We start from the raw sequence: 13,997 nt of genomic DNA on the forward strand, positions 1-13,997 counted from the left end.
TCCCTTCTCTGATGAACCCAGGTGGAGACTGAACTCATGGGAGTCAGTCTCTCCCCCACCCCCGAAATCTTCATAAAAGTATTTACCTTGTTCTATGTTTTAATGGAGTCAGACCCTTGATTACAGTGGCCACCTAGTGACAGGATATATTAAAACAATAAGTGTGAAACATTATACATGGTGTGACTGATCAGGCATGGGTGAGATTATCAAATGTTGATCTAGACTCAATAGAGGAAGGTGGGTGTCACCCACATGCAAGGATCCGTAGGATCACTGTCGAGACAAGAAAACAAGCACAGGAGCAGAACTGAGAGCGGTCAGAACGCAGAATCCTTGACATGAATCTAGAAGGCACTGATGTCACACTGTCCGTTTTCAGGTTCTATCCTTATAGATAAGGTGACCGCACGCCCTGATTCGCCTAGGGAAGTCTTGACTTACCCCTGTTTCTCCAGCAGATTTATGGACGAGTGTTGCCTTTTGCTCCCCCAAATGTCCCAGTTCGGTTGAGAGGTTGAATGCGTTTCCTCTCATCTTCCACATGCCTAGAAACCACTGTAATCAACCACAGAATCGTAAGGGATTTGGAAGAAGCTGGTTTCTACCCACCGTGATGGACCTCACCATCGAAAGCCAAGCAGTTCAACGGTCATTGTGATTAATATCAAAGGATGATGTAGGTGCCACAAGTGTGCAGAACTGTTTTATTTGTGAGACTACCTGGACGCGAAATCTCGGGGGTCTTCTAACAATAACAGCTGACCGGTGTACAGACCGGTGTACAGAGCTCTGTGGTCCACAAAGGACTTTCACCTATTTGTCTCCATCACTCTGTGGTACATAAAGCACTTTGCTCTATCTGTCTCCATTAATCCAGAAAAACTCTGTGTGTGAGGCAAAACAGGCATGATTATCCCCAATTTAGAGGTAAGGAAGTTGGGGGTCAGAAAGGTGGGCAGAAGGGCAATTTACCAAATCTGAATGATGCAGACTTGATCCCGGGGGGGTGGGAGTTCCTATCACATGGATTTGCCCAGCTCACGCTTCTCAGATCCACCTGCACTTCTAACGAGTGAGTGTCTCTGACCTGTCCTGACAGGAGAAAGGTGGATATTACACACTGGATGCAGGACATGTGTGACACACTTTGGCTGAGAAAGGGCATTCATCATTTAGAGGATCTCTATGAGGATTCGTTACAAAAGGTTCTAATAACACAGAACATTTGCAAATGTAACTTCCCTCTTCCCAAAGATACTCAAGGAAGAAGAAGAAGAAATGCTTTTGTATTTGTTTGACTGTCCTCATTCCGTTGCCCTAAATAGTTGCTCTGCGATGTCCCTATTATTTCCTGAACCTCCACGAGCACAGCAAGGTCTGATGATAGGCGTACAGTGCTTTGAACTTGCTTTTCGAATCTCAAAGCTCAACCATTAGAAAGGTGGCCACCACTGAACTATCAAAGAAGACTGCCCCCGCCAGGAGAAGATCAGACATTCCTCTTACCCCAGTTGTGTGGCTTTGCATGGAAAGGGTAAGGTGAAGGGAGATGAAAGGGGTAGACCCTTCAGGGGTTACTTGTAACATGTGGACTTATTTGATTTACAGGAGATCTCCGAAATGTTCTCTCTCTTGGTTGCACTTCAAAAAGGACATGGCCTGTTTCCCACTGCATGCTGGACCCCCTGGGTCCAACAAAGTCATCTAAGATTTTGCCAGCCAAATTGTCTTTCTATCCACTTTATTTCTCTGTCATTACTGTGCCACCCAGATCCTGGAGAGGCCCATGAGCGCTGAAACAGGGAGAGAGGCACAGATTTTTGGTAACCACGAATGACTCAGAGCCACTGTGTTGTTGACTCAGATGGTCATCTACTCTGACCTCTTCTGACACGGACTATGCATAACATACTTTTTGCACAAATATACTCCCAGTTGTCCCAGGGACGTAAACTCCCAGGAGAACCCAGTAGGCAACAGAAAGGAGAGAAGGAGCTTAGTACATTTATTGGAAGCTAATTGCTTGATTTACTCGAGGGCTGGCCAGCTGCGCAAGTCAGCGGAGCAGTGTTGACAGCATTTGCTGAATTTTCATCTTGACTTAGGGAAACCCCAGGACGCCCTGGGAATTTGGCCTCTGTAAAGACCGTAACATATGGTCCATTTGCATAGACATAAGTTTGAGTTCTGAGCCCTTGGGCAAGACTTTCCCAAATTCCTCTCTTGATCTTCTTTCCATTTCCAGCAAACAGAGACACAGGGGAAAGGCACTCCCCTTTTCTCCCAGGCCCCTCATGGCAGGATCTGTACAGTATGGTCAAGACCTTTCTCTCTGATGATCTGTTCCCATCAGAAACAGGAAGGAAAGACACTTAGTCAAGGGGGCTTCACTCATACAGTGGAGGGCATTTTTTTTTTAATCTGTAAAGTAAACGAACAACTTCCTTTATTGCCTTTGGCCCTAGAAGATCAGCCATCTGTTCTAGAAGGTCACAGGTGTAAACCCGAGTCAGTGAGCTTTGGGCCGAACCGTGAACAGACATGGGCTTTGGCGTGAAAGCGACATGGCCTCAGACGGCCAACTGGAACATCTGGCCCCCTACTGGCCCCTTGCCTCTTCTGTCAAAGCAGAGCAATGAATGAAAATGCCATTGCCCGTTACAGATGGAGGAGGCCCTCTAGCTCTCTAGTAGTGAGCGGTCAAGGCATTTTTGTCATCTCCGTTGACACCCAAACCCCCAAGAAACAGAGGCTTCCCAGAAGTCACCAAGACAGCCCAGAGAAGACAGGTGTCTTGAGCTTGTAGGCTGAAAGCAGACGTTTTGAACCAAGAGGTCAAGTGCAAGAGAAGGCCATGGAGGGTACGGAAGCCACCCAAGTCAACTGGCATTGGGAGAGAAGGCAAGCATCCTACACAGCCCAAGATGCTCCCACACTCCACGGCGTCTTCTGCAGAGCAGGGCGTCTTGCTGCCTACTGGATTCTAATTTGAGGATGTCACCCCCAGATGAGCCACTGATATAATTAAAACACAACAGCTATCCTAGCGTTGATTCCTCTCTTGAAACCAAAAACATCTATGTAGTGTCTCCCACATGCGTTAGACACTAGAGAAATGACAGCCAACAGGACAGATGTGGTTCCAACCATCAGGGAATGAAAATGCAAACGGGTTGTACACAAACTAAGGAGCCTCACCAAAGGAAAACGAGGGGATTGTAGGGGGACACGCAGAAAGGGAATCTTACCAAGACCACAGAAACGGGAACGGCTTTCAGGAGAAACGGGCGTTCTGTAGGCCTTGCACCAGCCCCGCACACACGTGACCCTTTTAACCCAATTTCAGGCAGTTTAGTGCGTTGAACTAACGTTTACATGAAACCTTGGGCCTGAAAGTGATTTTGTCCACCAGGCACAGCTACCAGGAAGACAGCCCTGAAGTTCTGTTTTGTTTTGCATCGGGGTGGAGCGAGCAGCACAAGGTAGGAGAAGGACACAGGCAAACTGAAGGCAGTGGGCCAGGGAAGCACAGAGCGTGACAGAGAGCCCTGGGGGACCAAGGAAGGGCAGGGACAGCACCACCGACCACAGGCTGAACCTTCCTATCTGCCCGGGGCGGGGGCTTGCCTTCTGCAGAAATCCCAGCTGGGAACTTGCACAAGCCCTTCTCCTCGCTTCATCCTCTCCGCGGAATCAGAGCTTCTAGGTTCTAACGCAGTAAACAGAGTCTTATTAGGACATCTGTCTACTGTCAACAGCTGATCTTCACGGGAACACTACTGCAAATCCACCCACCGACAAGACGAGTGTGTACAAAGAGCAAGCAGACGGCCCCTTGGAAAGACGTTCCAGAAAATATGGGTCACGGAGAATGGCAGCGAGGGACTGGAAATGATTTTCGATCTAGACCTGGAAACAGTGCGATGAACACTGGCGCCTGGTGGGTGGGTCGTAGTCTATCAGAGACCTACGTGTTTATTATGGAAAGAGAGCACCTGGCGGTGGTTCTTAAGCAGTGGCATCTACACATTTTCTACATTGTCTTTGTCATTTTTGTGGCCTGGAAGCCTCGTTTTCTAGAGCAAGGTTCCTCCCCTCTACTGCAACTCCCTGAGTGCCACACCTGATTTTTTTTTTTTTCTTCTTTTTTTACTTCTGAAATGCTCTGTTTGGGCAACTTCCTGGCTTTATCCCTGCAACGCCAGTCCCAAGCAACAGCCACCTACGCCTCTCACAAACCCCTTGATAGAATCGCAGATCACGTTCCGCCTGGCAGTGCTGTCGGCACAGCTCTTGTCTGCTCACTTTCCTGTTTTCCCAAACTGCCACGTGGTGTATAGAGAAGTGTTTGCTGCTGGCGATGAGGATGCTGTCTTGTTACGTTGGGTAAGTGACTCAGGCAGTTACACGAGGTGACACACCACCACTGCTGTGGGCAGCCCACCTGTGTGGAGTCAAAGGGGAAAGGTGTGATGATCCTCTCGAAGCAAAACTACACTGGCAGATGGCGGAGACCCATCACCTCCAAGTTATTGGCTGCAGGGGCGTGTTGAGAAAATGGTTTTCTCTCTCTCTCTCCCCATATGCATTTAGAGGGAAGCATCTCTGAAGGTCCACGGTCACCCGTAGGATGGTCCAGATGGATGAGGAGGCCAGGCTGTACCTCCCAGTGGTGCACAGCTACAGACACTCACAAGGGGCTGTAACCGAGTGTAAGCCGAGCTTGGACTCTCCCTTCCAAATCCTCTCTTCTTCCATGGCCTCTGGACTCCAGGAGAGGGAAGAGGGGAACACAGACGGATGATCCTAGCACCAGATCTACCGCTTTGACTTCTTCTCCCAAAAAGGAGGTGGGGATTTGCATGTGAAAGATTGAAAGAGGAAATGCTCTTCCAAGAGACATGAATCTAATGATGGGAGAAACATTACGGGCTGGTGTTTTTTCCTTGGAATTTAAGGACAATCATAGGACGTCTATGGCTTTAAAACATTCTCCCCTTGTTATATGCTTCCTTGCAGCTCCCCATCGTACGTAACAGCCTACACGTTATTGATAAGAACTAACGCCACAGTACCTATAGCAACAATTCAATAAATTCGCTTCATTGTTACCTGACAGGTGGTAGGTAAGCTGCTTACACAGCTGGGCTGCCCTACACACAACTGTGATTCTTTGCACGTGCCGGCTCAGGCTTGGCAGTGGAGGGTAGGGGATTAGGGTCAGGAGTGTCCTTTCATAGTCTGCCTGCTTCTGTTGATCACGTGGAAGGACAACATCCTTCCCAGGGCTCGTAGGGCCCAGGAGCTTCAGGTGAGGATTTGCAGCGGGGAAAGGAGTCAGTGACGCACGTAAGAGCGAGAAGCTGCGGGACCAGCCCGATATTTCGGGGGCGGTGGTGGCGGAGGAGGCAAGACAGCGGTAGACCTAGGAGAAACCCTGCCTTTCCCTAACCGCTGGAGAAAGGTAAGCCCCTCGAATGATGAGGACGATGCCTTCATTCACGTGTATCAATCAGTTTCCATCACGGTCTTATGGATGCAAGTACGGTAACCCTTATTTTAAAGACAAGGAAACTGAGCCCCCAAAGGATATGTGACTTTCTCCAGGATATGCAGTCGCCTGTGTTTCTATATGTAACTTAAGTCAGAAGAGGGGTGTTATTTCCTACAGATGATTGAGTTTTGCCGGTTTAAAATGCTGACCCATTTTCTTTCTTATCGGATGATTCTTAGCACTTGGATTTAACAAAAGCTTAACTGAGAAACCAGTGTCCAGAGTTTGTAGGAAATGCAATCATTCAGCGGCCATCGAATTGCCATTTTCTCTAGCATCCGTCGCAATGTAGTTTAAGAAAAACCTTCATCTCCCAAACCTTTGCTGGCTATTTCTAATGAAATGGCTCTTTCAGAGGTAATCTCTCACTGTCTTTTACAATACTGTTTCTAATATCTTCCCCCCACCAGAGTGGAAACTATAAATGCTCACTATTGATCTTCTTATTGAAAAATGGCATTATAACATGTCGCTTTAGAAGCTTGAATGCATCAGAGAAAAGCATGGACAGAATTTAAATTATAGAAAACTGAAGGTAGCTGATTGGATTTTTAGTCTATTCTAAAAAATAATAAACTTATTCATACAGACAGTTTTTCAAAGTCTTTCATCCTGTGTGGTCTCCAATCCACGGTGAAACGTGGGGTTAATTCTAAGGTCTGTCGGGGAAGGAATAAAGAGAATGGGGCACGTGGAGGGGGGGGTCTCATGAAAACCAATTCAATAAGAAATAATCTGATAAGTGAGGGGCGTAAATGTCTGGAAGGTGGCCTCACAGAGTCCTGAGTCCATTTAGTGATAAATGTCAACATCAGGACTCTCCAGAGGGAAATAATTGCATTAGTCACTGCAAATAGACATAAAAGACTAGCCTTTCTTGGGTTTTGTTTTTGTTTGTTTTTTCTTTAGCGTTCATACCAAGAAGACGGTTAGTGAGTTTCAGTGACTCTATTCGTTAAGAGTAAAAAAAAAAATATGTAGCAAATTCCAAAGAAACATCTCCATTATCGAAATCAGCCTAGGGAGAACAGAGTGTGTATACACACTGCCTCAGTCTCATGCACACGTTAGTTGGAAATCACTCTGCACACCGAGTGTCACATGTTTTTATGGGGACAGGAATGAACTGAAAATCAGGCAACATGTAAAATAGCCTCTGGAAAACCGTACATTGTACCCTTTTAATGCTGGCTAAAGCTAGAAGGGAAGAGAAAACTCCAGTGGGCACAAAAAGAGAAAGAGATGGAAAAAAAATGAAGATAATATAAATCTCATAAAGATTTTGGTTTACCTTTGTCTTGCGATGAAAATGAGTTTCATTCAAATCCAATCCTTCAGTCCAGGATGTGGGTGTCTTCGATCAAGTGGCATCAAAAAGTCAATAAACTTTTGGTTGATGTATGACGTACCGAAGAAAAGTGCACAAATCATACCTGTATGGGAAAATGAATGATGGCACAGTGAACACAGACATGTCACCACCATCCAGGTCAAAAAATCAAGCATTACCTGCATCTGAGAAGAATCTTCCAGTGACCTCCCAATAATTACCACTCCCCATGCCAAAAAAACACTGTTTCCTAAATTCTAATACCATAGATTCAATTTGCCTGTTTTTAAACTCTATATAAATGGAATCGTACAGTATTTATTACTCTGTCTAGCTTCTTTCATGTAACATTACAAGATGTATCAATGCTGTTGCATGGGGTGGTTCATTCAGTTTTTAGTTCTATGCAATATTCTTTTGTATGAATACACCTCAATTTATTCATTCATCCTACTGTTGATAAACATTTAGGTTCTTACCTTTTCTTGGCTTTAATGAATAGTGATGCTGTGAAGATCCTTGGACAAAACTTTTGGTGCAGGTATGTACACATGTATGTCAAGAATGGAACCAGGTATATCTATAGTCAGTTTTCATAGATACTGCCAAACAATTTTCCAAAGGGTTGCACTAATTTATACGTCCTCCCACCAGCATTGTGAGTGAGTTCCAGTTGCTCTGTATCTTTGCCAACACTTCCTGATATCAGTCTGTCTATGGTAGCCGTTTTGGTGGTTGGGCAGAGGTCTCTCATTCTGGTTTTAATGTAAATTTTCCTGACATTCAATGAGGCGGAGTATTGTTTTCATGGGTGCATCAGGCATTTGGATGTCCGAAGTGTGATGTGCTAGCTCAAACCTTTTGCTCACTTTTGAACTGGGCTGTTAGTTGGGGTTTTTTTTGTTTTTGTTTTTCTTACTTATTAATTTGTAGGAACACTTTGTATCTTGAGGATAGGACAATTTTGCTAGTTTAAAATGCTGTTGGGACTTTGCTGGTGGTCCAGTGGTTAAGACTTTGCCTTCCAACATAGGGGATGCATGTTCAATCCCTGGTTGGGGAGCTAAGACCCCACATGCCTGGCGGCCAAAAAACCAAAACATAAAACAGAAGCAATACTGTAACAAATTCAATAAAGACTTTAAAATTGGTCCACATCAAAAAAAAAAAAACTTTAAAAAAGTAACTAACTAACTAAATAAAATGCTGTAAATATCATGTCATAAACCGTGGCTTCTCTTTTTACTCTTTTAATGGTGTCTTTTGCGATCAGAACACCATGCCAGTTTATCGGTCTCTTCCTTTATCAGGAGCGTTTTGTGCCCCGTTAAGATAGGTTTGAGAATCGTGACGTGTCTGATGGCAGTCTGATTATTTGATCTCTTTGTTTGTTTGTTTCTCTTTGTTGTCAGCAGGATGGACTGTCTGAGAGAACTAGGCAGATGTTGCTGGAAGTGTAACTTCAATCAAACAGTATTTTGATTAAACTACAATGGTCCTCAATGCTTTATTTTTTTAATCAAATGAATCTTGTTTTCCCTTTGCCTTTAAACTAACCAAACTGAATTCCTTTCTCTTAAGGCTCTGTCCTGTAATAAAATTAAAATATACTTTACAAATAATTTAGTCACTGATAATTTAGTATAATCGAGTTATGAAATTCATGTCATTTTTCATTGTATTAGGAATATAAAATCAATGAAACAAAAATTTACTATGTACCTATTAAGGTAGAAAAAAAGGTATCAAAAGGAGAAGCTGGGGAAAATGAATGATAATTTTAGCCTACTTCAATAATGGGCAAATTGCAAAATCCTGCAACAGACTGCTAGGTGGAAAGGAAGAAATTACTCATTCCATAGCAGCCTGAATAATATGAGTAAGAGCTATTAGAATAGTGAATAGAGCAACTATCCAATAACTACTGTTCGTTGTTAATACTGGCAAGTGAGTCCATGAATTGCCTTCTGGCTCCTGATGACTGCTTGGAAACTTTGCCTCTACAGGTGGACAAGTCCCTGATAAAGAGTCCGACACCAGCATACATTGTTCACACAAATAAAATCAGACAGGCATTTCGAAGAACGACGTTATTAACTTTAAAACACTTGGATTTATTTTAAACTGAGAATATTTCTTCTTCCTAGGTTTATATCACTCATATGGAAAATGAATCGTGACTCTACATATATTCTATATATTTAATGTGGGCATCTCGTATACCACTTTTTTTCATAGACTGATTATTTTCATAGGTTTTTTTATTGAAATACAATACGGCTCTTTAATGAAGGAAAGATGAAGAGAAGTATTATATTCTTTATGTAATCAAAATGGATAAACCAGGCCAAAGAAAACATAAATTATTCAAGGTTATGACTACCTTTCGACAGCAGCCCTGGGTTCCATCCATGAAAGCATTAAATCTTCCAAAATGTGTGTCTGTGTGTGTGTGTTTTAATTGTGCTGCAAAAAATCTTAGGTTTTTGAAATAGTTTTCAGGTCAGATAAAAACTGACAGCCCTTGCTCTGGCAAATAATAAAATCTGTAGCAAGGCTAAAGAAATGATTTGTGGTGAAAGACAAAATAAATGTAGACATGGGATAAGAGATTTTTCTTCCTTCATCTATACTCAAACCTACCACTTACGTGAGAGTTTAATAAGGTTGGTGAGTGTTATGTTCATAGATGTGCTAAACCATATAGGAGTGATACATGCCTCCCATTTAAGGCTTCATTTGAACCTGGACATTTTACTCTTCAGGACTAAAATGAACTTTATTCTCAACCTCACCAGTGAATGTTATTTTTTTTTTTTAAAAAAAAAGGAGGGCAGGGGATACTGGCAGAGTAGGAACAGCAGAGGTGACAGAGATGAATTCTAGCATCAGAGTGGGCTTTAAATAAACAAAAGAGTGATGTGAGAGAGAAATGCAGGAGTGTATCTTATCTACGGCATCCTACTCTGGAGAAATTCCTTTGGTGTCAATATGTTTAGCTTTCAAAGAATCACATAGACTTTAATGTCAAGGGGATTTTGTGTACCTACCCAATTCAAAATCTCTTTCAAGGCTGCTGGCAGACACAGGCAATTTTCCAGGCAATCAGCTGGGATTTCCCACTTTGATCTGAAGGAGAGGATAAAAATACTTGGAATCTGGGATGTCCTGCTCCAGTGGGTGATCAAGTCTTCTCTCTGGAAACTCTGGTTTTCCAGTGTATTTCTTTTCACTTTGGGAATTTCTAAGCCAATGGATTGGAAATAAATAGAGAAAGGAGCATACGCTTCTTTCAGGAAGTAAAGCCATTGGGAAGAAGTGAATAAAAATCCTTGCACTTTGAGAAAGGGTCATGGCAGTGAGGCAAAGCCCAGTCTATGGGAGGGAACCTGCCCCTGGGGGCGGGAGGGAGCTGGATCTCTGCAGAGCTGACTGCTGCCGCTCATGAGACAGGGCATACGTGATCACCATGGAGACACACCACCCTGGGCATCAGGGAGGGACAGCCAATAATATGGCTTTATATGAGTTGGGTAGCTTAATTAGGAAAAGCTACCCAATATCTTCATCTTCAACCAACCAAGCAGTGTCCTTTGGATGAACAATGTTTACCCCTAGTTATAAAATAAGAAGACATTAAGCATGACAATGGAAGACCAGGTTAATAAAACAGTGGATCTTGCCACAGAGAAGCAACAATGAAAAACAGACATACTCTTCGCTCAATAAATAGTGATGAAATACCTACTTGAAACAGGTGTCTTGTTTGATAGACATATTGATAAGCGCTTTCACTTACATCCTGGATCTCTAAAACCTAATTGTACTTGAGTCCTGTTTATAAGAGTTTTAAAGAAAATTAATGTTGGGAGCTGAAAAGTGAATATGGCATTTTTCTCCATGCCCCAATACTTTTCTCTTTTTAAAAAATTTATTCATTTTATTTATTTATTTTTGGCTGCATAGGGTCTTCATTGCTGCGCACGGGCTTTCTCTAGTTGCAGAGAGCGGGGGCTACTCTTCGTTGCAGTGTGCGGGCTTCTTATTGCGGTGGCATCTCTTGTTGCGGAGCACGGGCTCTAGGCACGTGGGCTCAGTAGTTGTGGCTCACGGGCTTCAGTAGTTGTGGCTCGTGGGCTCTAGAGCGTGGGCTCAGTAGTTGTGGCGCATAGGCTTAGTTGCTCCGCGGCATGTGGGATCTTCCCGGACCAGGGCTCGAACCCGTGTGCCCTGCACTGGCAGGCGGACTCTTAACCACTGCGTCACCAGGGAATTCCCCCCCACAATACTTTTCTAAATAAACAACACCATGTGCATATGTTTTTCAGACCCCGACACAGTTCCTGGTACTTTACTCTCTCCTGGAAATCTCTTCAGAGTGAAAACAATCTTCTAAAACTCAAAGGATAATTCTGTTTCTAAAACACCTACTCTGTGCCAGGAAATTGGTTATGCACTTCATCTCGTTTATTGATTATAGCTTCAGCATGATCCTGCATGGTGTGGATTGTTTACTGTGCTTTACAGAAGAGGAATCCACAGAGGAGATGATTTAAGGTTTCTGAACTTCCAGGGAAGGACCTGAGAATCTGAAGTCCGTGGATCTTATTCCAAAAGCTCTTTCTTACTTATCTACCTGAAGCGGATTCACAAACGGGTGGTCAGTGGATGCACAGAGTAACTGCCGCAGGAGTTTCTTCCCTTCCCCTTGTTGACACAAACATAGGATTACGTTTCACGACGGCCACTAAACATCACGGTTCTCAAACGTGAACACGGACCAGAATCAGCTGCGGCCGGGTCCACAAGGGTTTTCTGTAAAGAGCCAAAGAATAAGTATTTCAGATCCTGCAGTCCATACAGCCTCTCTTGTAACTGTTCAGCTGCTGTAATGTTAAAGCAGCCATACATCATAAGACGTGACAGGGCGTGACTGTGTCCCCCTAAAAGCAAACTCATGGACACAGAATTTCATACGGTTTCCATGCGTTGCAAAATATGATTCTTCCATGTGACATTAACATTTGAGATAAACATAAGGCTATTTTTTTCTTACCATTTTTTTAAAAAATAAAGAGATGGCTGATATAAATATAAGCCTTATGTGTATCAAGTAGATCATAAATTCTGGGAGGTAGCAGAGAACTTAGAACTTTCTGTTATGGAAAACTGTCTTTCATAGTAGAATTTACAGTTTTTCCGTTACCAGTTTTGTTGTTGTTTCTTGGCATAATTCAGTACTTCAATGTAATTTTGTTATAACTACCAAAAAAAACATGATTCTTCTTTTGATTTTGTTTGTTTCCCCAACCATTTAAAAACAGAAAGACCAGTCTTAGTTCACGGCTGGAAAAAGGCAGATGGTGGTTCAGATCTGGACTTCTGGGCTTCGTTTGCAGACCCTGACCTAGAGGGGTTGTTAAAACTAAGATGCTGGGCTCCACCCCAGAGTTTCCCGTTCCTTAGGACCAGGAGCTGTCCTGAGAACTGCATTTCTAACAAACTCTGTGGTGGGTTCCACCCTCAACTGAATGGTGCAGGAAGATTAAGAAATCAAAAATGAGTTGCTTGTAGGTCGGCCCTTGCTTAAAGCCGTGATGTTTCTGTATAATTTTCCCACGTGCCTGTGTCCCACACCTGTTTTCTTTAATCAAATCAGCTGGCTACATTTGAAAAGTGGGATATTTGCAGAAAAACACGAGCTTCTGACTATTCTTGAAAAATGCAGAAAACATTGTAGTGTTTTCTACATCGAGGGCAGTGCTGACCCTTGATTTCTACATGGCAAACCTTGCAGTCAAGTCAAGATGGCCCCATGAAACAGTGCTTACAGCTCTCCATGGTCTTTACGTAGTCTGTCACTCATGTCCTTACCTTTTCTGGCCCTGGGACCATTTGCCTTCACAATCCCTAAACTCCATGGATGGAGAAAGATTACTGTACCTTACATCAGAGGACTTAAATTTAAATAACACCTACTGGGACGAAGTGAGAGAGTGGCATGCACATAGATACACTACCAACTGTAAAATAGCTAGCTAGTGGGAAGCAGCCGCATAGCACAGGGAGATCAGCTCGGTGCTTTGTGACCACCTAGAGGGGTGGGATAGGGAGGGTGGGAGGGAGACGCAAGAGGGAGGGGATATGGGGATATATGTATACGTACAGCTGATTCACTCTGTTATACAGCAGCAACTAACACACCACTGTAAAGCAATTATACTCCAATAAAGATGTTAAATAAATAAATAAATAAATAAATAAATAACACCTAATTTGTGTTGGGCACCTAGCCATACACTCTCTCTCTATATATAGTATATTACACACACACACACACACACACACACACACCCATGTACGTATACACACACACACATATATATATGTATATGCATATATATGGTTAATGCATATATAATACTACATATAAAATCATATACAGGTAATTTCACTAATATATACATCGACCAGGGAGGTGGGCATAGCTACCTCCATTTTCTAGGTACACAAAGGGAATTACAAAGGTCATATAGATTGCCTAAGGGTACCCAGAAGGACAACTGAATACCAAATCTGTCTGCCCCTACACGGTATGGCCTCTTCCCTATATACTAACCCTCTCTCTCCAAGCGCACAGCAAAAGAAATATTTCCTGCAGCATATGCTCCCTACAAATATGAGGTGTGCCTCCCACCTGTTAAGCGTGGTGAAGAAAAAATAGAGCAGTGGATTATTTAACAGAAATAAATATCAAATTTTATAAATTTTGTATCATTATAGGCTCATGGTTTTTTAAAACATAGCAATAACTTGTCTAAAGAATGCTGTGCTTTGCAAATCTACTGTAATATATTTTATTCCCTGACACGCAATTGCATACCAATCAGTTTTGATTCTCTGTTCTTCACCAGGCGATATTTATTTGAAATATCTCTGATTTGGTTCTCCAAAGAACAAGCTGTGTGCTGAATAGGGGGATCAGACGCCTGTTTTTGCGGGTGATCAGCCATGCTATTCTGAATCACTATGGGAGACAGGTTCAAAGGTTAGACGTCAAAATCTTTTCAGAGATTCGTTAGTTTCCGCATAGCTAGCAAAAAGGAAGCG

The 13,997-nt window shown here is 43.1% G+C and overlaps 1 protein-coding gene across 3 annotated transcripts in view; it reads right to left on the reverse strand.

Moving 5' to 3' along the window:
* Positions 1-13,997, reverse strand: part of LOC309652438 (neuroligin-4, X-linked) — a 901,103-nt gene that overhangs the window by 674,118 nt on the left and 212,988 nt on the right. For 2 of the 3 annotated variants that reach the window (XM_082446221.1, XM_082446220.1), the window contains exon 3: positions 6,849-6,990. The gene's annotated coding sequence lies outside the window, so the exon portion shown is untranslated. Of the gene's footprint in view, positions 1-6,848; positions 6,991-9,937; positions 10,017-11,668; positions 11,703-13,997 lie in introns of all 3 variants that reach the window. The other variant, XM_082446218.1, reaches the window with a different exon arrangement.

Source organism: Balaenoptera physalus (genome assembly GCF_965194825.1).
Source record: "Balaenoptera physalus genome assembly, chromosome: X".
Lineage (NCBI taxonomy): Eukaryota > Metazoa > Chordata > Mammalia > Artiodactyla > Balaenopteridae > Balaenoptera > Balaenoptera physalus.